At 36.5% G+C, this 22,880-nt stretch overlaps 1 protein-coding gene across 21 annotated transcripts in view; it reads left to right on the top strand.

The window, feature by feature from the left end:
• NLGN1 (neuroligin 1) overlaps positions 1–22,880 on the top strand; it is an 887,833-nt gene that overhangs the window by 820,115 nt on the left and 44,838 nt on the right. The gene's annotated exons all lie outside the window — the stretch shown is intronic.

The raw sequence follows: 22,880 nt of genomic DNA, 5'->3' as shown, positions 1-22,880 counted from the left end.
AATACATTTCTATAAAATGAATGCACCCGTACTAAGATACAAACAGACTACAGATTTATTCTCAGCTCAATTAGAAATAAAATGAATATGTTTTTCATTACAAAGAAATTGATTCATGTTATCTTGCCAAGCCAAATGTGTGAACTGAATGGACTTTATCATAGTTCAAATATATATGGCTTCTGTATACAGAGGCCACAGGCTATGAGAATTTTCCACTATAGGGATATTTTGTACTCTAGGATATTTTTCTTATCTCATTCTTCAAGTAAGACTGTCAAAGATAATTGTCCACAAAGATATTTGCTTGCACCTTTTCATAGCTATTAATAATTCTCTGTTTGTGTGTCTTGCTGTCTCAACACACAACAACCTCTTATTCCTCTTCGAGCCCTTCATGGTGCCAAGCACTGAAATGTGTACATTCTAGGCCTTCAGTAAAACTTGAATTAATATTCTTATTAGAGAGGTACAAATCAATTTCTCTTAATTCAAATATATGCAAACTAGAACTGATTGCCAGATTCTAATTGGTAAATAATGCAAACACTGCATGCATTTGCTTTGCTTTCTTTGAATCCTGCTTGTATTTTTCAACCCCCTTGATGCCTTATAAAACAAAGCTTTAGCAGAAAGCAAATGAATTTAACAGAGACTCCTTAAGAATGCCTTTGGGGACATGAATGCATGATATAAAATAGGCATCTGCCTCCCATTATTTCCGGGTCATGAAAATATCATTCATTTCCAATTCTCTGCTTCCTGCATGACCACCCAAAGGAAAGCAGCAGTCTGACTTTACATTCTCAATTCAAACAGAGAATCATCTGTGGGAGGTAGGGAGACATGGTTGAGTTAGATTAGGTCAAACTTTTATTTCTCTTAAGAAAGGATGTACCAAATCTGCAAAGCAAAGAGCAGGGGTGAGGATAATCTGTTTTGTTGCTGTAATTTAACAATGAATTTATTCAGACAAAAAGATAAAACAGCAGGTGGTCATTCAAATGGTGGGTGAAGGTAGATGACTCACCATTACTGCAACTGACAGGACCCCCATTTCAAACACCCAATTTAGATGTGATCAGCATTACTTTAGAAAGCTAAGTCTAGGGTCAGATATAGGGTAGGCTCTCACTGAAAATTTCTAATGCTCTCTAAATTTACTGGCACATAGCTGGCCTAAGTAGCTTGTACTTACAAATCTGACAGCCTACTTATATGTTGCCTTCAAAGAGGTACCATTATTGCAAGATAATGCTATTATGGGAAAAAAAGGAGAATCATAATTTCTTAGTCATGAGGCCCAGAAGGTAAACACGATGCCTAGAACCTCAATTCAATCAGCAAAGGCCCAAAGGACAGCAGCAGCAGGCATAAAAGAACTGAATGTTTATCTTTCTATTCCTCTGTTTTTGAGGGTGTTTAGTATTTTAGGCTGCAGGGAGCAATGTTTGCAACCTGGTGATATAGGCAGGTGGTAATTCTGTATTTTATTTTCTTTTCCTTTTTTTTTTGTTGTTGTTTCTTTGTTTATTTGTTTTCTTAGGGTCTGGCTCTGTTCTCAGCCTGGAGTTCAGTGGCATAGTCTAGGCTCACTGCAACCACTGCCTCCCAGGCTCAACATCCTCCCACCTCAGCCTCCCAAGTAGCTGGGACTACAGGAACACGCCTCCATGCCCAGCTAATTTTTTGTATTTTTTAAATAGAAACAGAGTTTTGCCATGTTGCCCAGTCTGGTCTCAAACTACTGAGCTCAAGCAATTCACCCGCGTCAGCCTCCCAAAGTGCTGGGATTATAGGTGCAAGCCAGCCTGCCCAACCTAATTCTGTTCTCTGCTTAGGTATTGCTACTTTTGTTTTGATTTATTAAAACCTACCTCCATCCTTCCTTCTGACTGCACTATTACTCTATTTCTTTCTTATTGGACTTTATCACTATGCATTATATACACTTTAGATCCATGTACAGAGAGCATCACAAGGTGTGTTGTTTCTCAGTACTCATTAGAATAAAAATAATATTCATCCAACATTTTCCAGTGGATATCTCCATCACTCAGTGGCAAGAAAATTCCTGCAGGTAGATGCCTAACAAAGTTGTTAGGTCAGATGAGAAAATGTATTCACTGGAGTAGACCTATATTGCCACTTGAGAAAGGATGATCTTCACCACACTGGTACATGCCCACTGCCTACCCTGGTGTCTGTACACCTTTCTACCTGCATCTTCTATCACCCTCATCCAAACCACAATGTCCTGGGCACCCTGGGATTATCTTCCTTTCTAGACACACCAAGATCATTTTTATCTTAGGGATGTTTTGATGCCTTTTCCTGGAAAGTTCTTACCTGAAATCATCACATTATAGGTTCCCCCTTAACATGTAAGTCTGAGTTCAAATACCTTTTTCATAAAACTCCCATCTTCTATATCCTCCAACTCCATCCTCACACACTACCATCAGTTTTTATTCATCACATCCCCTTGTTTGAAAATTCCTCATATCACTTATCACTATCTGAATTTACCACATTTATTTTCTTACTTGTTCTTGGTGTATTTGTGTCTCCCCATTGTGAAAGATCTCTGGGTCTATATTATTCACTGGTATAGTTCCAGCACCTTCAGATGTATCTGGCACGCAGTATTTATACAGCAAATATTTGTTGAATAAATGGATGTGCCCTTCAAAGAGTATAATAGGCCAGATTAATGGAGGCAACTGGTGTGTTGGCAATGGTGGCAGGGGGTGGAAGAGAACTGTGTATTTTCCATAATGACTAGATTTTTTGAGACCCTGAAATGTCACAGATTTAAAAGCTGCAAAGAGCTTGAGGCCCAAAGAAAACAAGATCTTTCATCTCTTTATTAATAACTGGCAGAACAGAGAGAGATCCAAAGTCTTTCTACTGTTTCCCTTCTCCCTACCAGCTCTCTCCTTCAGTGCTTGGGATTATATAGTTTACTCTCCTCCTAGCTTTAAATCAAGTACCAGTTAAAAAAATACAGTCTCATGCCACATAATGATATTTCATCAACACCAGAGCAACAGGACAGACCATTTATATGAGGGAAGTCCCAAAAATTATAACACATTCTTTTTACTGTATTTTTCTGGTTTAGATGCACAAATACTTACCATTGTGTTACAGTTGCCTGCAGTATTCAGTACAGGTACATGTTAGGCTGTATCATTTGGTTTCTGAAAGTGCATTCCATGACGTTCGCACAATGATACAATCATCTAAGAACGCATCTCTCAGAACATATTCCTGTCATTATCAACACACAGAGAAGTTTATTAGTTTTCTACAGCTGCTCTAGTAAGTTACCACAAATGTAATGGATTAAAACAACACAAAGTTATTTCATTACAATTGCACATTTGGAAGCATGACACTGGTACTACACAGAGCTGTGTGCCTCCCTGAAGGAGAATCCATTTCTTCTTCTTCTTTTTTTTTTTTTTTTTAGATGGAGTCTTACTCTGTTGTTGCCCACCCTGGAATGCAATGGTGCATTCTCAGCTGACTGTAACCTCTGCCTCCCGGGTTCAAGCACTTCTCCTGCCTCAGCCTCCTGAGTAGCTGGGACTAGAGATGCACACCACCATGACTGGCTATTTTTTGTAATTTTAGCAGAGATGGGGTTTCACCGTATTGGTCAGGCTGGTCTCGAAACCTGACCTCAGATGATCCACCCACCTCCGCCTCCCAAAATGCTGGGATTACAGGCATGAGCCAATGAGCCACTGTGCCCAGCCCCAGGAATCTATTTCTTTGCCTCCTGCATCTCCTAGGACCTACCTACAATCCTTAGCTTATGACCTCATCTTCCATCTTCAAATGCTGCAACGCTGGTCAGGTCCTTCTCATATCACACTGCTCTGACCTTCTCTTCTGCTTTTCTCTTTGACCCTTAAAGACCCCTGTGATTACATTAGACCCACCTGGATAATCCACGATAACATTCTTATTTAAAAGTCAGTTAATTAACAGTATTAATTCTCTCTGCAATTTTAATTCCCCTTTGCCACCTAAGGTAGCACATTCACAAAATCTGAGGATTAGGTTGTGGACATCACCAGAGGCCTTTGTTCTGCCTACCACAAGAAGCATCATGAAAATAATTGCTATGTTTCCTGATTCTAAAATAACTATGGTTTACATTTTAGAGCATATGGCACCATTTGAGTTGTAGGCAATTTTGGGTGTTAATAAATTCTGTTATAATAGTTGTCTATATCCATAGTCAATTGTTTTGTTACAGTAGAATTCTCTGAAGATTAAAAATTGGACTTATTTTGAAATTCAAGATAAGCACATGTTAAATATTTCATTCAACTTATTAATTATTAAGGAACCATAACTCTAAAACTGGTTCAAAGTAACACATGAGGAACAGAGATGTAAATAATCAATCAATCAAACGATGTTGAAATAATTTTGCTGATAATAAGAAACAAACTGTTTAATGTCCTACCTGACCATAAAACAATAACCTTTGGAGATATTCTTTTCTATCAGACAGAAATCTACTAGTTAAGATGTAACATAACAGTATCTGCACTTTGCATTCTTTTAGACAATTTTTTAATCCATAGAAGAACCTGTTAAAATAATTGTGTTGAAAAGAACTGCATTCATTCCAAGTTTTGAATTACTTTTCTTAATATTTTAGAAAAAAATTCTAAAAGAAGAATCATCAGATTAAAAGTAAAACGTAAATTATAACCTTAAAATAATTGTTAATTTTTTAAGGTTATAATTTATGATTAAGAATTATTTTAAGGTTATAATTTACTTTTGAAAACTATCACATTTGTAGATGATTATTTATTGCATTTGTTTTCCTTGGATTTAAGATTAGGGATAAAACGCTGGTTTCATGATGCTATTTTACCATATTTAATTTATAATTATTTGTCTTAAAGGGCTTTTCTTTCTCCTAAGTATTAACATAATAATATATGTGAAATATTCTTTAAGCACCTTAAAAATAAATCACTTAGGGCAATGTTACTAAAGAATTTTGACTTACCGTAAGGGTTTTTGATGTTACTCTAAGAATATTAGCTGTAGTTTTGTATCTTTTTAATGTCTGCAATTTTAAAACATAAAAAACTACAGGCAATACTACAAATTGTGTTACAATTTTGCAACACAAACCAGGAATTGTCAGAAATGAAATTAAGCAATAGCTGTTATGTTCTCAGAATTTAAATTTTTCTACTATTTTCATTGTTTCTTCAGAATCATATTTGCCATGTATTGTGTTTGTGAATTATTCAGTTATTTTCATGGATTTGCATTAGCTTTTCCGAAATGCTTAGTAAATTACTGTGAAATTAGCTTATAGAAGCAATTACTAGTGAATTCTTAGCCTTCTTTGCTTATGCAACAACAGTGTTCCCCATTAAATATGCTAATGAATACTTTACCTATTTATAGGCATACTTTTTAGCTTTATATTTTGAAATAATCCTTAGACCTTTAAGAATGGATTCATACTCACAAGTGTTTTTGGGGCCTTTTTTTGTTTTGTTTTTTTTTTTGGTTATCCATGATGGTAGGTAGCAAAGCATTCAGTTACTTAGTTTTAGAAAGACTTCCAGGCTTTGTTTGTTTGTTTGTTTGTTTTTTAACAATGACAATAACCAGTGTGCAGTTAAAATTCGCCGTTTTATGGTATAAAAAGCTGAAAATAAAAGTGGCTTTTAAAATAGCTAATCATGGCCTCCGAAGTAAAAGGAGTTCACAAATGGTCAGTAGGGTGAATTAGGGGTCATTAAGGACCCAGCATTCTATAATCCTAACCTGGGCTCCTTCTTCAAGACCATCTTATTGTGTGGGAAGTCTCAGGACATTCCACCAAAAACTTACACTTATCTGTTATTGTCTAAAATTTACCTGAAACAATGTAATTTTTTGGTTAGGTATATTAGTGCTATGCAGAATAAAATCTGTAAAAAGAGGGAAAAATGGATATTCAGTGGCAGTAAACAGTTTCTGTCACAATTAATTAATTATTTAAATAATTAGAAACTGTCAGGGAATTGACAAGGAACTCAAACTAAAGTGAAAATTTCTTTACAGCAAGTTCATCTACTATTAACCGGAGATTTTCTTGGTTGAGTTCCCCAAACTTTGAGTTTCAGATCATCGCCTCTGACTTAATTGTTTCTTCAGTTTCATTCAGTTCAGAAATTCAGTAATCTTATACTGCAATTTATATTTAGTCTAAGACACAAATGGTGTTTAGATTTAACTACTATCATATAGGCCTCTGGTATGCTCAAGACATAAATTGAGAACTTCTTGGAGAAATATTTGAGCACAGAGAGTGCCACTTGCTGTCTCACTAACAAAAATGTGACACTTTTAAAAGCCTGTGGGTAAGCCTCAAAGCAGAAATATCTATTTAAAATTATACCTCCTGCCTATTATTGAGCTGAGACACTGAATGCTTCCCTTCATCTGAACTTTAGGGACTATTTGCATATTAGGAGCGTAAATCTTAACTAATCCAGCAGGAGGGAAAGTATTTATTTTGTACTGAGAGAATTTTGTTTCAGGCGGAGAGGAGCTATTTGAGTGATGACTGTCATCTTTTATATGCCTTGTAACTGTGATAGATGGTCTTGAGCTTCAGTGATTCATAATGGCATTTGGAGGCATGCAAAAAAAAGCAGCTAATTCAAATGAACGAGTCAGTAAAACATCACAGCAAATGTAGGTCGCAGAAAACTGTGGAAATCTAACAGAAGGGCAGTGCGTTGCCAATGAATATATTTGAGGACAGTAAGAGAAAACTATTTCTGCACTCGTCACTGGCTCCAAATAAAATGGTGATTTTATGTTTTCTACTGCAGCCTCCCAGTGGGATAACCTTCCTCTTCTCCATTCCTTTTACCTCCTAAACCTCCTCTCCCCACAGAGCCAAATGGCTTTACACTTGCTCCCTCTTAAATAGTCAAATCTTCTTAATATTCAGAGCAGGAAAATGTGACCCAGAGGAGATTCATGACAACCCATGGGTGAGTTATTGGCAGTACAGAGATTAGAAATCCAATTTTACTGGATTTCCAATCCACTTTCAATTGCATTACTGTGTTCTTTAATAATTCCTGTTAAATTGTGCCCTCTACAAATTTGGGTGTTGCATTAGTAGCTAACCTGAGGCCAGGATCTGGACTCCTCCCACTAACTCTTTACCACCACCCTCTGTACATCCTGTCCTCACAAATGGATTTTCATTGTAAGAGCAAAGTAGGCTTCACAGAACCTGTGAGAGACACGTAGAGGGAGATAGGACTCCCAGAAATGAACCCACGAAATTATAACATATGGTGACTTCTTGTCATGAGGATAAGCCAGTTCAGACTTTATGGATCAATTATGATTTTATTCTTTCGTTCAAATCACTTTTGAATACTCACTGTGCACCATGAACTATGCAAGGTGCTGAATATTCAAAGGGAAGAAACTCAGTTCTTCCCATCTTTCAGTTGTGTTGGTCTTTTGCAACTGAGTAGATAGAAGTGCCCCGTTTTGAAACAGAAAATACGGTATGAGAAGCAAAAATGTAGGACAAGAGCAAGTATCTACCAGGGTGAGAGATACCCTAGACTCTCAACCAATAGCTACTTTCTTTGGCATGTTCCTTTCTGTCTTTGCATTACTTAGAAAGTGAAGTTCCAAACAGGATAGTTTAGGTGTCAGGTTGCAATGCTATGTCAGCTCATAAAGCCCTGGAATCAGGATGTGTCATGTGAAACTGATGACTGCCCCAGATCCCTTTCCATCTCAAAACACCTTCCCATTGACCTGTCAGGTACCTGAGTCATCATTAGCAGTATTGCTTCCACTATGTCATTGTCTACTGAAGGCCGTATTATAATAGACATATGTAAGTTATTCAGAAATAACATTTTAACAAGTTAGTCTCTGTACTAGTTTCCTAGGGCTGCTGCAATACAGTACCACAAACTTAGCTGCTTAAAACAATGAAAATGTCACATATCATAGTTCTAGAAGCTAGAAATCTAAAAATAAGGTGTTGGCAGGTCTTCCAAAACCTCTAGATAAGGACCTTTCTTCCCTTTTCCAGTTTCTGGTAGTTGCAGGTGTTTTTCAGCTTGTGACAGCATAATTCCAATCTCTGCCTCTGGTGTCACATGGGGTTCTTCCCTTATGCAACAGTAAATCTCTCTTTTTATAAGGACCACAGTCATGCTAAATTTATTGTCCATTCTAATCCAGTCTGATCTCATGTTAACTGATTGCATCTGTTTCCCTATTTCCAAATGAAAACATAATCTACGGTAATGGGATGTCCTAGTCAGCCAGCCTGCCCTAACAAAACACCATAGCCTGGGTGGCTCATAAATGACAGAAATTTATTTCTCACAGTTCTAGAGGTTCTAGAGACTGAAATTCCGAGATAAGAATGCCAGCATGATTGGATTCTGGTGAGAGCCCTCTATCAGTCTCTGTACTAGGTCTGCAGAGGCTGACATTGTTTTGCAGAATACTGACTTATTGTATCCTCACACAGCAGAAAAATCCCCTGGGAGCTCTCTGAGGAATCCCTTTTATAAGAGCTCAAATCCCATTCACAAAGGCCTAGTTTCATGACATAATTACCTACCAAAAGCTCCACCTCCTAATATCATCACATTGGGGGCAAAGAGTTCAAAGTATGAATTTTGCGGGGAGGGGCGGACATGAGATTCAGTTCATAATGTGGGAGTTACAACTTCAACTTATCTTTTGGAGGGAAACAGTTTTCGTGAAGTGAAGGGTCAAGGTGAGAGAGTAGGGAAGAAAAGTGAAGGCACATAGAATGAAGTCAGTATGCCGGGGTCAGGTAAGGTGTAATGACAGACAATCCTTGGTCAAACAGGTGACAGTGTAAGTGCATCAGCCGTGGAGGGAATCACCAAAGGAAAATGCCAGCAAAAGCAGTGAGGGGGTGAAAAAGACAAACTTCGCCTAATTTGTAAGTTTGCCTGGGCCAGAAAATAAATGAACTTTAGAAGCAGAGTTTTGCAATTTAAAGTAAATTAAGTCAATGAATAATTTCCTCAGAAAATTGTCTTTGGCCCACTCACAGCTCTTTTATGGCTTCTACTAGCTTTTTCATGGGAAATATTAATACTTTAGACAAGTTGAATCCATACCACTTAAGTTCCCTTTAAATAATCAAGCAAGGTTAAAATGAAAGTATTCATGGTAATAGAATCTGCCACCAGGGGATTATAGCTTACTAAGAAAACCATGACTAATACCACTCATTGACTGCCCTTTACCTTCCCAAGAGTAATAAGGTAAAATTGCAGTAGGGGGGATTTAAGGCAGACAATAAAAATGTTCCCAGTACATTTTTTTTCAGTATTGCTGCATCATCTTTCCTTGAGTGAGGTTAAGGGAATTGAAAGGAAATTATAAGAAAGGGTTGAAGTAAAATGATCCCTTACTTCAATCAGTCATAGATATTTCTCGATTTACCCAATATCTTTCCCACCACAGATATTCTTATTCCTTGCTTCTCAGCACAAACAGATAGTTGCTTTTTCTTTTCTTTTTTTTTTTTTTCTTTGCGTTGGGTTAGAACATGTTCTTTTAGCTCAGAGAAGATAGTTGCTTTTTCAATAAATAGCTCTTAGAACCTTGAGGACCTCACCTCATAATCATACTACAGTTAAGGTCCATGTAGCAGATCCCCTTGGAGACAAGGAATCCTCTTCTTTGGGACTCTCTTAAATGAGGGCTAAAGTGACCTTTTAATATGAGACCCCTCCATGAAAAAATGCATCAGGACAACACAATCGAGGCCTTGCTTGTTGAGCCCAGTATCAGACCAGTAAGCTGTATTTACCAAACTACCGTTTCTTCATGAACTTTGTTGTCATTTTGCTTTCTTGGCTCTTGATATTCTCCATGTTTCCCACTCTGTTCAGGGATCCAGCTGACAGTAGCCCATTTTCTATTGTTTGGGAGCATTTCACGAGTTTCCTGAAGTGGGAGGATTGCCTCCGGGCTGTTACTGCCATTTGTTGAGATTGGGATGATGCTCTAGTTCTGACACAACAGTCCTGGTTTGTGTTCAGCTGGTGATTCATTATGACCTAGATCATTTTCTACCATATTTGTTCATATTCAATCTTCCCTCATTTTGAAGTAAGAACAAAACATCCAAGTATGTTTCAGGCAGCTTGTCAAAATATCCAAAAAATGATTCCCTATTTTCTGAAATGCTGGCAAATGATGTCAACAGCACCAGCTAGTGCCATAAGTATGTACTGTTTATCTGGTAGACCACCCTGGAGTAGGAACTAGGAACCCACGGAAGACACACCTAAAAGATTCTCTGAAGCAATAGAGTGGGAATGGCAAGGATTTTCAAGCCACATAGACTGGGTTTGGATCGTGCTTCTTCCACTCTTAAGTTAGGAAAGTTATGTGACTGTCCAGTCCTCAATATCTTAATCTGGAAATTCTGGTTTATTAAACCTGCTCCACTGAATTGCTATTAGACAGTATTCCTCAAGACAACATGGTCCTCCAGCCATCAGTGACATAATCACAGTAGTTGCTTGCTAAGGCAGACTACTAGACCAGTGCTGACAATCTGATTGATAAATCTGGAATGAGGCCTAGAACTCTGACATATTAGCATACATTACAGCTGATTACCGGCTAAGCTCAGAGAACCACAGCTGTGAGACTGAAGTGTCAACTACTTGGTACATAGTAGGAGTACAACCAAGCATATCTAGCCCTAGACAGATAATCAATCAGTTCCTTGAATACAAGCTGGTGTGTGTTCACTGTTGTGTCCCCAATAGTCCAGTGCCTTGACACAAATCAGATGCTCCATAAATGTTCATTGATGTGAATGGTTAGAAATCACTAGTCAGAGCTGAAAGCAAAGACCAGGAGGATCAGGAAGTGTTTGGTTCAAGTAGAATAGGAAACAGAGGCAAGAGAAAAATGTCAGAAAACAAGCAAGATTGCTGGCTGCAGTTCAGTTTTTCCACATGTCAGCATTAGTACAGAAGAGCAGCCAGCAGGTGTCAGACAGAGAGAAGCTGTTGGGAGCAGAAAAAATAAGTTAGAGAATATAATGAACACTGTCGTGGGAAGGGACCAGCCTGGGAGGCAAAGTAAGACTCTGGCAATCAGGACCAAAGTGTCCACAAAGTCTAAATAGCAAGACAACACACACTGGAAAACAGAGATTTCGCCCTGAGAGTCCAAAGCAGAAAGTTTGAGCACCTGGATGGGTTTGGGACTGTGTGAGCAGACTCTACTGGGAAAATTGAGGTGGTTTCAATGATGGCACTAGACAAAGTAAAAACTGAAAACATAACAAAGGAAAATGGAAGAATCACTAGTTCCCTGATGAAATGAGACAAAATGAGTGGATCAACAAAATGAAACTTTTGGTTCTAAATCAGTATGGAGATCTCCTGCAGAAGTGAACCTACTGGGTCTATTCCACACACTCTCATATAAGCGTAGGGATATATAATTAATATTTTATAACTAGAGCTTACATGGTTGTTATTGTGATCATAACCAAACAGCGATTACATCCTATGTGCAACATTTCCTGATGAAGGTATTCTTTGGCACACACATACTTGAAGACAAATTTAGACCAAGATGACATTATTTCAAAAATAATAGTGAATCAAGCATGTGAAAATTACCTTGTGTATTTGAGAAATACGCCTGATGTGTGCATATATAAAATTTTATTCCTTTCATTTTATATTGATTATCTTAGATATTATGCACAACAGTGTGTAGATCCATTTTTCGAATCCTAGCGTCATATAGCTTTCTAGGGCATTACTTCCACATGGTTGTGCTTTACTTGTACCTGAATTATAGTGTTATATCATATTATGCATATGAAATATGTAGACAGCAATTAGCCCAGCAATTCAGTGTATTAATTACTTGCCTTTTAGAAAGTAACGTGTCTGCAATCTGCAGAGAGCCACAAAAGGAATTCTATGGCACTACAAGCATTTGTGTGTTTTTACAGATAATTCCATTACATAGAGTCATTCATGGAGAATAAATAGCAAAAAAAAATAGGATTTATCACGGTAAAGTCCTAAGGGTTGAAGAAAACAGGAAAATCCAATTAGAACAGCAGGGAGTTGGTTCAATCTCTTAATCGGCACTGCAGCAGAGCAGATTAATATTATTGCCTACTATTTAAACTTTATTACTCCATTTTTCTGTCTGTGGTCCTCTGTTTTGCCAGCCCACCTTGAAAAGATGGCAGGCAGAACCATATAACACTTTTTATGGCCTTGGCAACAGCACTGTTTGTGGCTTGAAAGATAAGTACCATTCTAGAAATGATGAGGTGAGGAAGCAGGCGACACTTTAGCTTGTTTTATAAGCCAGAGTGTACGGCTGCTTGCCCTGCATTCTAATCACAAAAACCATCAGCACCAGCACTTTGCCAGCTTCTACTGACTGGCAGCAAAATTTACAGGAGTAATTTTTCTGTAGAATTATGCTTATAAAGTTAGAGGCATCTGGAGACAGTGACTTCAACAAAGACTCCAGTCGGTCTTGGTCTTGGGTTCCAATTATGACATAGACTTACCAGATGACCCTGAGCACTCAATTTTTGGCATCATGAATAAGTCTATAAGTTTTTCAAAAGCCAGATTATTAGATAAATGGTACTTACATAAACATATCTTTTTGTTCTAAAACGTGGGGCGTATGAGTTTCTTAGGGCGGCTGTAACAAATTGGGTTGCTTGGATAAGAGAAATGTATTCTCTCAAAGTTCTGAGGCTGAAGTCCAAGCTAAAGTTGCTTGCAGGCACATGCGTCCTTTGAGCTTCTAGGAAAGAATCCTTTCTTACTTCTTACTAGCTTTGAGTGGCTTCCAGTAATCTCTGCTGTTCTTTGACAGGTAGCTGCATCGTTCCAATCTCTTCCTCCATTGCCACACAGACTTCTCCGTGGCTGATCTGAATGCTGCTCTTGTTTCTTGTTTTTTCTTTTGCCATTTGATTTTTTATTCAGCAAAATTCTATTAATGTTCTAATTCTTTCATAAACATTTTTAGACACTTATCTTTGAGCACTTATTGGGTTATTTCCTTAAAATAAATTTGAAACACAGAATTGCCCGGCCTTTTCACATATTTAGGGATTTGATACATAATCACCAAATTGTCCCTAAGGATTTTACCAGTTTACATTCATACAGCATGGTCTGAGGTTTTTCCCCATAAATTAGCACCAGTTATTATCATTCCTTTAATTAAATGTTTTCTCCCTAATTGTTACTACCTTGATTGGTTAACCGCCTTAATCTCAAGTCTCACCTCTAAATGACATTAGGTAATTCCTTATGTAACAGACCACATCAGCCCTGGAATATAGATAGACTACATGTTTTTCTTAATATAAAGACATCTGTCATTAGATTTGGCCCCCTGTTAAATTCAGGGTAATCTTACTTTAATTTTACTAATATCTGAGACTCTCCTATTTGCAAATAAGTTGACATTCTGAGTTTCCTTGCAGATATAAATTTGGGAGGGAATCTATTCAACCAACTTCAGTGAGAAAATTAAATCACATAGATTTTTACTCAAAATGTTTGAATATTTTGCGATAATTAGCTGTGAGCCTTCAAATAACTTAAGTCATGAATCTTTGTATTAATGAGTTATTGCGTGAATACACTATACAGTCATGCAGTCTGTGGTTTTATGGTATGTTAATTTATTCCACAAGCATTAATTTTACCTGAAACCTCTTAGATAGTTATAGTAAAAGCAGGTTGTATATTTATTTCCCTAAATTTATTTTGCAAAGACTTCAACTAGCAAAATAATTTTAGAGTTATAAGTTTATTTTTTACTTTATATAGATATTTGGTGAGCAAAAGTTAATCTTAGTCAGAAAAGTTAGAAACTATACATTAGTTTTCTAAATGTTTATCCCCACCACAAATCAATGCATACTTTATTTTATGCAGTAAATGGGTGTTATATATTTCTTGCAATCAAATAATCTCTTATTTCACAATCAACATGGTTCTCTGAGATAATCATTTTTAGAATATAAGATTCCTAGGTTAGGTTTGGGTTTATTTTGCATTGGCACAAAAACTCATTAGATTAAGCTCAGTCAATATGTCTAGCAAAATAGGATTCCTGTTTGGGCAAGCAAAGTTTTCTTTTCTCTGAGTTTGCAATTCTCTTCCATTTTTCAGGTTCATAAGACACATGTAAATGTAATCTCCCTTCTGCACACCACTGGTTCATTTATTTTATTTGTTTCTTCCCAGGTGTTGATTAGACCATTCCAGTTGCTATTTGTATCTATTTTACAGTATAGAGTCGTTCAACTGATATAAATGGAAGTTTTTATTTGAAAATATGACTTTTTTCTTTATACTTTTCTGAGGTTGTACTTTCCTTTTTAAAGTGTGCTACTAATATTTTTTTCACATTTTAAAAATCAATTATCACACTTCATCTATTTCCCTAGATGCTTACATGCGTTGTGCCACCAGAGAGGAGAGTAGACAATCTTGACTTCTTCAGGGATTTTACATATCTCTCCTCTAAATCACTGAGGATGCTTAACCTCTCCTCCAGAGTTCTCACAGTGATCAGAGGAGAGCTGAGAACTTCATTTTCTTATCCCCTGTAGCACCTCCCACTTCACCTCACGCACTTGACCTTCTTTACCTCAACGTGCTTTATCTGGCTCACTCTTCCTCTGTGCCAAATTGGCGAGGCAATTCTGCTTTTGATGTTTATTCTTACTCTGATTAATGTCTTTTTGGTTCTCCATGAGAAATTCCTACAGGGAAAGCTCAAATCTTTGTAATTTTTTCGGCATAAAAGCAAGCAAAGTATCAAACACAATTACGTTTCTGACAAGCTTGTTCTTCTCCCTTGGATTACAAGATACATTTTTCATTCTGTTTTTCTACCTCTTTTACTCTGCTGCATAATATTGGTATTCTCTAGCATTTCTTTCCTTCTCACATTTCCTTACCTAATCTCCCCACTCACCTGCCTTCAACCAACACCTGCCCCCTGGCAACTCTCAAATCAATGTGTGCCCCTGGATGTCTTTTCCTGAGTTCTAAATTGTTTTCCTAGATCCAGAACAACTACTTCATTGACAGTCACACTTGAATATTTATGTGTAACTTTTTAATGTTTTTCAAACTTTATTGACTGCTGCTCACAGAAATAAATGCATATTTGCATCTCAAATCATCAAGTATACCCAAAGGCCCCAAATGACCACATGACTTGGTGCCTACAGTAGCATGACCAAAATGTACCAAATCATTACCTTCTAAATTGCTCCTCCTTCTGGATTTTCTTGCTGAGTTAATGAGACTCCAATGTAGAAATCCAAAAGTTATTTTAGACTCATCTCTCTTGCATTTCCCATCAAGAGCCACAAGTCCTAAACTTTCTACTTCCTAAACGTCTCTCAAGTTTAACCCACTTTCCATCCTACTTCACAGACCCTTTGCATGATAATCCTGAGAGTTGCTTATCTCTTTTTTATCTCCTGAACATTTCATCTTCTGTACCGCTATATAAATTATTTTTCATCACATTCTGTTTGCCTATCTTTCTCTTTCCATAGAGCAACCACTTTCTCAGTTCTAGAAATGGCCGAAAGAGAATACTTCCTCTGAGTTACTTACAATCCAATAGAGGAAACAATTATAAACTAATTACTATACCATATAGAAAATGTTCTCATTTTGTTGAGCATAAGATACTCAAGTACAGTTGTCAAATGTTCTCAAATTGTTGAAAAATTTCAACATCTCAAGAAAGGAATGACATGGGAAATCTTTTCACATAACACGACTGACTTAAATTTTCTCACTTAAAAATGGACATCTATGCACTTACCTGCCATCACCACATCTACCTTTCCTGGTAGGAGGTGCATAAAGCTAACTGAACATTTTTTACACAAAGCTTTCATCTTGAGATGGTCACGAAATACTTTTCCAGAACCCCAGATTTCAAAACAACCTTGGCATAATGCTGATGTAACCCAACACACTCAGTTTAGAGATAAGGAATGTAAGCCAAGAGGGATCAATTGATGGGTCCAAATTTAGAAGCTTGTTAGGGGGTTAGTCAAAAGGAAAACTCAAACCTTCCGAGACACAGTTCTTGATTTTTTTTGTTTTTTTTTTGTTTTGTTTTGTTGCTGTTGTTTTGAGACGGAGTTTTGCTCTGGTTGCCCAGGCTGGAGTCCAATGGTGCAATCTCGCCTCACTGCAACCTCCGCCTCCCAGGATCAAGCAATTCTCCTGTCTCAGCCTCCCAAATAGCTGGGATTACAGGTGTGTGGAAACACACCAGCTAATTTTTGTGTTTTTAGTGGAAACAGAGTTTCATCATATTGGTCAGGCTGGTCTCGAACTCCTGATCTCAACTAATCCACCAGCCTCAGCCTCCCAAAGTGCTGGGAATACAGGCTTGAGCCACCGCACCAGGCCAGAGTTCATGTTTTCATCTTGGACTTTATGTGGACCCTTTCTTTTTCCTCCTACTCTTCCTTCCTGCCACTAGAATGGAAAAATGTAAGTATTTTAAATATCTCAGTAAGCCCTTACTTGGGTTGGGAAGGGCTACCCGTGAAGCTTGAGAAATTAGTCACAGTATAATATTCTCGAGAAATCCCAATACTGAAGTTTTTAATCTTGTTTAAAATATCAATAAAACATATGACCAATTTCTTCAGACAAAAATATGCCTGAAATCTTAATGTTTCTCAGATCCCACTAAATACTTCCAGGGATCTCATGTAAAGAATCTCTACCTTGAGGGCTAAATGGGCATTTACTTTGTGGAGTAGAAAAAAAGAAAAAAAAAGAAAATTCAACAACCAGCATCTAGTCCAGCCAAATGGTAACATGAATATTCAAAGTGATATAACATGTCTTGTATTATTGCTTTATTCCAGTACTGTTAGATTATTCTTGCGTCAGAAATGCTAAGGGGGAAGAAATACATGATTTGTAATTAATTCCATGAAGCACCTTTACTACTTGGAGTATTTGGAGGGGGGGGTTGTTTTAGTTCTGTATCATTACAACTAAACTCTAGAGTAGCAAAGTTTATAAAACAAGTCAAGGGTATTTCTAGAGCAGAAATACCCATATAGCGTCTAGTAAAATAGCAGAAAAATCATATTTTATTAGGAGTTGTGTGGTCATGATCATAGATTTCCATTATTTTTCTCTTTCATACTGAGGTGATGTCCTCTTTATGAACCAAAATTGAAACTCACTAATGGCCACCAAGACTCATTTATGCCTTGGATTATCAAAATGTATTCAAAGAGCTAATTAAGAAACATATGGCTGAAATTGCCTCATCTGTGAAGAAAGTATGGAAGTTCTTTATAATCACAGCTATGAAATAATTATGAATGCCAAAAAAGTACATGGTTTCTAGCTGAAGGCATGTAATAGTCCTAGGAGCAAGAGGCAGACCATGAGTGACTCCCCCAACCCTTTACCCACCACCCTTGGTTATCTAGGTTTGCTTTTGACCATCTATTTCTTACCCAGTGCCAAAGGCTGGACTAGCTTATTATAAAGAGTGAGCTAAATAGATCATAGGTTGAGAGGGGTTTTTCCAGTTGTTTTGGGGGTTGTTTCTTTGGTGGCATCACTGCATTTTTCTGGTACAGATAGCATAACACGGAAGTAGTGATTTTAAGTTTTAGTCTGGATATGCCTTTCCCTATTGCTGCACCATTGGGGAATTATTAGTCTATATATTAAGATGCTCTTAGGCTAGTTTTTGTCGAGTTCAGCTTTTAAAAGACTAGTGATGCACTGAATTTTATTGTTACTTCCTCTAATTTTCAAGTATTTTACAACATAAGAACCGGGGGCTGCACCTCTGTTACTTAATTAAAAAGGGTTATATACCATCCACTAAAATTTAAAACAACACTAAATTTTTTTTTAAATGACTTGCTGAAATGTTCCCTTGTGAATACTCTCCCCATTTTTGGGGGGCTGCCTTATTATGGCCATTCTATCCAAATTGGCAATTCAGGGAATTATTCAGTTCTGAGATTGATGACTTTTTCCATTTGCCTCAGCTACAAAGGAGTGCATATGTTTTAATTACATTATATCTAAACACCTGGTTATTTATTACTTATTTATTATTTATAAAAAACGAATCCAAGTAGGCATAAGATTGCTGACTTTTAGTGATTCTAATATTAAAAATAATTTTAGGCCTAGTCTAGTAAGATTTATAATAAGAGGTGAGTTTTTAAGAGTAATGAGGACTAATCACATAAGCTTTGCATGATTTTATAATGGAGAAGAGAAATAATTGTATTTACCTGCCAGGTTCACGTAGACTTCTGGTGTAAAACACAAAGCCATGTTTATCACCTGTACAATTAGCTAATTGAACACCTAAGGCAACTTTAAATACTATGAATTCATTATGTTAATCCAAATTCCTGTGAAATGTAAGACTAAACAAAAGCAATCCAAGAGTGGATATTCACTCTGGCTACATAGTGGGGAAAAAATATTTAAAGTTTTACTACCTTTTCCATTTCATAGATGAGGGATCTGAAGCTCAGAAAGGTTAAAGAGGGAGCCACGTAGGATGTAAAAGTTACAGCAGGATTCAAACACAATTCTCTTCTATTTATTCATATCTTTTTTATTTCTCTGTAGTACCCAAATAGTCATGTAATTTAATATAACTTTTATTTTTACTACAAATTATTTCATGATTTATCAGGAAACTCACATTTTAGATGAATGTAGTTTTCATAACAGTAAAAGTTCCTCATAATGTATCTAATTTGGACCATTCATTTTACAGATAAGAAAACTTGACCAATAAGGCAAAGAAAATTTCCCAAAGATTCATAAATGTCTGATGGCAAATGCATCTTAGATTTCCAACAATCTTTCAAAAATGTTTATGGAATAGTATTATTTAATTAATTCAAGTAGATGTGTATTTCAAGCATAAGTAATGAAGAAAGAAGTTAATATTAGCATTATCTAATATTTATTTAACTTATGCAAATATATGAAGTGTATTAAATATATAATTTGGCTAATTGCCTTTAAATTTGGCCACCATGTGAGCATAAATAATAGAACCAAATCTTACATTATTTATATATGATATATGCTTAAGTGAGTTTTAATATATATTTGTACATATAATCAGGAAAATTTGTATGTTTGATACTGAGACATATTGTTATTAGCTCAGAATTATTGTGTTTTTCTCTCTCGGTGTTTTTTACATTGAAATTGTTTCTCAATTTGTTCTTCCAAAGAGAATTCTTCAGTTAATTATGTAGGTATTTATTAAGATAATTGATTCATGAAATTAAGATTACCTTTCGTTCATTTGATTTTGAAGGAACACTGCTGTAACAAATAAACAACCTCGTCATTTGCTACTTTTTTTCCAGTGACTGCTCATGAAAGAAATTAAAATGATACATCATCATTGGATCTTCCCATAGAGTAAGATGGAACAACTTTTGCAAATCAAATGGCATGCAACCTCACGTAAAAGAAATTTGACTTAATTATGAGTCCTGTCACAGTTCTGTTAGCATAAATCATTTTTCTTCATCCCCAAAGGCACGTATTTGCAGAATACCTGCTAAGTGGTAGGGGCTACAGAAACAAAACTAGAGACATCAATGTATTTTTGTATTGTGCATGCAAGGGTAGAGGGTCATAAAATATCTTTCAGAAAATGTTAGATATAGATACTATTCAGCACTAGGTAACTATATAGTCACCACTTTAAGTCCATGTTAATAAGCCCTTAGGAATAAAATTCCATTTGCTCTTTATCTAAATTGGGTGAAAAAAAGTTTTATTTCAAACTACAGCAAGAAGTGTGCCCTTCCTTTTCACAACTCTTCTTCAGAGGATTCCCGCCCTCAAACAAGCATTTGTACACAAATCTAGTGACAGGACCAAAACATGGTGCTTCTATTCTACCGGATTTCTGTGGGAACCAATAAATAGTACAAATATTGATCATGTACGCAGATTATTATATTTCTTATAGTATAGACATTGATTACTTCCTGGAGAGTGTTACCTTGTAGAAATTAGGCTACAGTATAATATTCCCACTGAAGATAATGTGATTCCATTTATTTCCAAAGCTTGTCAAGAGATGTTGTGTTTCAATGTACAGACTAAGTCTCAAGTCGTCTGTGTTTAATTTCCAGCTCTGCTACTTCCTGGCTGCGTAAACTTGGACAAATTCTTCACCTCTCAGTTTTCTAATTTAGTCACTGCAAAACAGTGGTAATTACAGTTTTCATTATATAGAACTATTAAGAGAACTAAATGCACTGCTATCTCTAAAGGACTTATAACAAGATCAAGCATGCCAGAAATGTAAAGGAAAGAACATGAACTTTGGTGCCAGGCAGAAGTAGAGTTGGTTTATGAGTCTGTCATTTACTAGTGGTGTGATCTTGTGCAAGTTTTCTAAAATGTGCAATCTCAATTTCCTCAGATAAAAATGAGGACTGGTACACAACAATCCTCACTCATACAGTACACATTCATCCATTTCTCTTTCCCCATCTCCATAAACTCTCAGTTTACAAACATTACTGCTTGTGCTAACATCAAATCATGCCATCCCTAAATTAATAAAAGTGAAATGATAGATTTGTTTTCATTTACTTAATTCAAATTTACTTAACTTAATTTCATTTACTTAATTTGAACATCATACACTTTTATGTCTTTGTCTTAGGCAAAATTTTCCTGCTAATGATTACTAAAAAGTAAAAGAAAAAAGTGGCAGATATATATATTTGCAGGATTTGCTCAATTTCTTTAAAACACAATTGGTATTTTAGTGAATTAATTTAAGCAAGTTTTAATTTAGGACAAAGCAAAAGCATATTACAAGCTTTCATTTTGCTGTTATTGTGATTATGTGATGTTGCTTTTGAAATAATTTCTTTTGGTGGGAAGGTAACTGCAATTTCTTAACCTTGTTTTACATAAGCCTCTTGCATTTCATTGACTGTATGGAATCTATCCTCTTCTGTGTGAATAGAATACACTTGAGCCTTCAGTTCTTATGTGATGCTGAACTGACAAGAAATATAGTCATTCCAAAATGATTAATTAAACATTAGGGAAATTCTCACGTTCCTTCTCAACCAAAACTGTTTTTTCCTATTTCATTATAGTCTTGAGATGCATTTTTAAAGGGAAATTTCCTACAAGTGAAGGTCTCACAGGTGCATAAACGGCAGTCAGTTGAAGTGCAATAAGATGCTCATACTCATATACTTAGCCTCCAGTATATGCAGAAATAGGTGCCCTATGAGACCCGACCTGGGAGAGGAATTACAATATTGAAAAAGCACAACATAAAACTTTAAAAGGTGACTGAAAATTGAGGTGAATATTTTCCTAGAAGACTTTTAATCAAGAACTCCTAAACTTATTTGTGAAAAACATAAGAACATTTGTAATTTCACTAAGAAATCAAAGATACACAAATTAAAATGAGATGTCATTTTCTCCAATGAAACTATTAAAGATGAATATAAAATTTATAATTCCCAGTGCCAAGAGTAGTACAGTGGTATAGATATAAGTCCCTATTATTAGTGTGTAAAGTGATATAAACTTTTTGAGAAAAAAAGTTGTAACATTTATCTATCTGAAAATATGAATATCTTTTCCTTGAGTGTTTTCATTATTAACAGTCTAAAAAAATGAGAATAGGAAAAAGATTTATGTACAAAAGTATTCATGCTGGCCCTATGTATTTAGTGAAGTATCAGCATTGGTCTAATGTACAAAAATAGAGAACTAGCCTGGCATGGTGACACAAGACTGTCATTCTAGCTACTGAAGGGGTGGAGGGTGAGGCAAGAGGATCCTTTGTGCCCAGGAGTCTGAGGCCAGCCTGAGCAACATAGCAAGATCCTTATTTTTGTTTCAAGTAAAAATTTCAGTGCCACAAAAGAAATAGCACTTGAATATAAATTTCCTCAGCAAGGCAATTTACTTCTATAGAAGGGTGTGGCTCACAGATGGGACAATGGTGAGCACACACCTGGACAGGGGAAGGGAAGGGGCACTTATACCTGATGAAGGCAGCTCCTACTGCTGCATAGTTCCCCTATTGGCTAGAGTTAGACGGCACAGTGAAGTCTAATTCCAATTGGCTATTTTAAAGGGAGCAGGTGTAGTGGCAGAGTGGGGAGTATGGTGGGAATGACAGTTATGGGCAGGTCAGAGCAGGTAAGCAGGGGTCACAGCAGGTGACCAGAGCAGCTGACTGGAACAGGTGACTAGAGCAGGTGACTGGAGCAGGTGACTGGGATGAGTCAGGATGGGGTAGGGGACCAGAGAAACAGATGCGAATACTGATTAGAACTTGTGGAAAAGGTTATTTACTGAAACTACAAAGAAGTTAAGCTTTAAAAGATAGAATTAAAGAATAAGATAGCTGAACATACTGATAGGCTGATTTTTTGAAGAGAAACTATATCTAACATTTTTTAAAAATAGAGAAACAAATTACAGTACATTTATAAGATAAAATATTATAATCTAATTTCATGATTATAATGGTGATTTTAATGGTGTTGGAAATTGTTTTCTTGTTTGGTTTTGTTTTGTTTTATGGAGACAATCTCCCTCTATCGCCCAGGCTGGAGTACAGTGGTGCCATCTTGGCTCACTGCAACCTCCACCTTCCCATTTAAGTGATTCTGGTGCCTCAGCTCCTGAGTAGCTGGGATTACTGTAAAGGTTATTGCCGAGTTGAGAATG

This window comes from Callithrix jacchus, chromosome 17, assembly GCF_049354715.1.
Source record: "Callithrix jacchus isolate 240 chromosome 17, calJac240_pri, whole genome shotgun sequence".
Lineage (NCBI taxonomy): Eukaryota > Metazoa > Chordata > Mammalia > Primates > Cebidae > Callithrix > Callithrix jacchus.
The sequence above is the reverse complement of the archived record's forward strand: the minus strand, read 5'-3'. Positions and strand labels throughout refer to the sequence as shown.